Below are 3,684 nucleotides of genomic sequence, written 5' to 3' on the forward strand. Positions count from 1 at the left end.
CCCTTTGTTTGTTTTTTGGTACTGGGGATTGAACTCAGGGGAGCCTTACCACTGTGCTTCATCCCCAGCCCTTTTTTCATATTTTCATATCTTTAAATTTTGAAACAGGATCTCACTAAATTGCTGAGACTGGCTTTGAACTTTCAATCATCCTGCCTCAGCCTCAGGGCCAATGAAATTACAAGTGTGTGCCACCATACCCAGCCCTTTTTATTTTAAGACAGAGCCTTGCTAAACTAAGGCTGACCTCAAACTTGAGCTGCTCCTGTCTCAACCTCTAGGATTATAGGTGTGTGCCACATGCCTGGGGCTGGAGGGTTAGGAGGTACAGGGAAGAGGTCAGTGGTCCTGGGGATTGAACCCAGGGCCTCTCACACATTAGGCAAGACAGATCAGAAAACAGAAGACTTCCCCAGACTTCAGGATATAACAATGGGCAGGTGTGGGGAAGAGCCAGAGACACCTAGTGGCCCTCTTGATGTTTCTGCTGGATGAGCATGGTGGGACCTGGGATGTCCTCCTCACTTTCCCTTCCTTCCACAGTGAGGGGTAGCAGGAGAATTCGAATGATGGAAAGTCATCAAGAGCTTGTTGTGATGCTGTGCAGACCCTGGCAGGGGAGCCCTTTTTCTATGCCACTGTCACCACACTCCTTGTGAAATGGAGATCATGCCTCAGTTGCACAGATGGGACCATGCAAGTGAAGGGCTCTGAGAAGAGGCCTGCTGGGGACAGAAGGAACTTCAGAGAGCCTTCATGATGGGAGTTTGGGTTCAACTAAAGAAGAAACCAAGTTCTAGAGATGGGAGGTGACAGAGAGCTGGAGGCATTCAGGCCCAGTGCCCAGATAGTCATTACAAACCAGTGTTCTGATAACATAAGGTTCCTTGCAGGCAAAAGGATAAGGCCCCAGTCCTACAGAGGGCTCCACAGTGAACAACTCTCCCTGTCACAACTGACTTTACTCCCAAGCTGAGGCCTGGGGTTGTGGTGAGACCTCACGATGAAGGAGAAGTTGAATAACTTGTACAGGAAAAGGGAACCAGGGTGATTGTGCTGAGCAAGTTCCCCGTCCTATCAGACATCACTAATGCTAGGAGGAGAAGGGCATTTCTCAGCTGACTCAATCTTGCCAGAGCCATTACATCTCTCCTACCTCACAGGTCCTCTGTAGATCAGCCCACTCTTAGATATGCGGGATGGCCTCTCATCCCCAGAGCATGTGGAAGGCCTTGCTGTGAGCCAAGTTCATTGTTCCCACTGCCCAGTCATTTTGTCCTCCAGATTCAGCTGGCCCCTTCGGCACCATGGTTGACCATGATAGCTCTCAGTACTTTTTCCTGCTCCTGTCTCGCCCAGGCTGCCCCTTTCATTCCATCTTCTCCTTTAGTTAATGCAGAATATTTCAGTAAGGTGACCTGTAACTCTGGGGGTCACTGGCGGACAGGGGAATTGAGAAACTGTGAGCATGTAAACTCAGTTGTCCCCATTCCGCAGCACATCACATTCTGCTCAACATGCCAGCTGGGGTGAAGACCCGGCTGGGTCCCTGCCCAGGAGCCAGCAACACTGCAGAGATACGGAAACACCCTCCATGGGACAACTTTGCTGTCGCCACCACTTGCAAGTCTGATCCTTGTGGGCCTCAGCTTCCTGAGCTCTGCTTCCTGGTCAATGCAACATTCCTTGCTTGGGCTCAGTTCTTCCAACATCTTCCAGACTGTATGGATCCATTTCTAACCAACACCTTCAGACCTGTCTCCTTCAGCCCTATGGCTGTTGCTGCCAAGACAGTTTTATCCAAGGATCAGTCCTATTGCTTATTTCTCTCACCCCTATCTTCTTTCCTACTTATCACAACTCAGGTTACTACCTCCAGAAGGCCTGCCAATGAAGTCTGGTCATTTTCTATACTGCGAGCATTTCTCTTTGACCAGAAAATTCCAACCATCAAATAAAATGCCAACTTTGGTAGGATGAAAAAGTGGCTTTAAAAATATATAATGGGGCTGGAGTTGTAGCTCAGTGGTAGAGCACTTGCTACATGTGAGGAACCGAGTTCGATCCTCAGCACCACATAAAAATAAAAGTACCATGTCCATATACAACTAAAAAATATATTTTAAAAAGATTAAGGTTATAAGGTATGTTGCTCAGCAGCAGGGTGCTTGCTTAGCATATGTGAGGCCATGATTTCAAAAAAACAGATGTGGGAGGCAAGAGACCCTTAAAGTTATCTGGTCTGATTCTGCCCATCCCCAAGACACTGGAACTTTCTCTTCCCATGTCCCTCCAGCCCAACCCAAAGAACACTTCCTGCCACATCTTGGTGCAGCTCCTAAAATGAGAAGTTAAACTTCTGAATCCCAGGAACATGGCGGCTCAGACAGGAAAGGCTACATCTACAGTGTGCTGGGCACAGGAAGGCAAGCATGACTCAAGAGGACCTCAGACTCTTGTGCTCTGCTGAGCCACCTGACCCACCTTTGACACCTGGCAGGGGCAGATCTCAGATCTGGCCACAGTGCCTCGGTGGACAGTGGGTATGTGTTAAGGGCTGATGCTCCTGGCTAAAGGCTGGCCGGATACAAAGATTTGGACAAGTACAGCCTGAGTGTCCCTGTGGGATGCAGGAGCCCTGTCTGGCTGCTACCCGAAGTAGGTCAGATTTCAGATAAGCGGGTGGTTTTCCTGTAAGTGATGAAACCCTCCAATGTGCTTAATGAGAAACAGACTCCTCAACTTACCCCAGCACACAAACCAGAAGCACAATGAGATGCCTACTCTGCCTCCTTCCCATCCCCAAGTACCCACCACACACTTCTTCAAACTGCCCCCTGGCCTTAGCCCTGCCTGTTGTAGGACTGTAGAATGCTAATTCTCCCCGTGTTGCCCTGAAAGAGAACTCAAGCATTTACACCTGGCTGAGGCTTCTTCTTCTGCCTGGCATCCAAGTTTCTTCAGGACTCCTTTCCTGCAGGAAACAATGGCAGCTAAGTTCTCCTGGAGTCCTGGCACCTCACAATGTGTTTCAGTGGTGGTTCACGTATGATTTACACACATTTTTTCTGAGCATTTCTACTTGACCTTGCTCTGAGATAAAGGAATCATGTCATCTATCCTGTCCCTTCTGTGCATCATAGAGCCTGACAACCCCGCCACCTCCCTTCCCCAACAAAGGCTGGGAATTTGGAAATCTGAGATCTGTCTAGCCCTCATGCTCTATGCTAAGTTTCTAAACCAGTTCAGTCAATGACATCAGGTAAATTTGATTCTCCATTAGGAACAGGAATTTCACTGGATATCATCTTATATCTAACAATTAGCACTTCATGCCACAGAAGGAAACTCCTGATGTCCCCCATCACCAGAGACACCTGAGATCAGCAATGTTTTCCCTATTTGGGATCATAGGCTCCTTTGAAAACCATCTTGACCTGGATCAAACCATGCAATTTCTAGGGTCTTCAATGCCCATGAACCCAGTTCCGGCCCTTGGGGAAAAAGTAAAGTACTTGTCAAAGCAGCTCAAGGCACTTTGCAAGGATGCTGCACACAAACTAACTGAGATCCAGGCTCAGGGCAGGCAGCGTCTGTCAGACTGAATGTTTTATTTCAATAGACATCCCTGGCTTAAAAAAAAAAAAAAAAAAAAAAAAAAAAAAAAAAAAAAAAAAGGTGGGG

The sequence above is a fragment of the Sciurus carolinensis genome, chromosome 1 (assembly GCF_902686445.1).
Source record: "Sciurus carolinensis chromosome 1, mSciCar1.2, whole genome shotgun sequence".
NCBI lineage: Eukaryota > Metazoa > Chordata > Mammalia > Rodentia > Sciuridae > Sciurus > Sciurus carolinensis.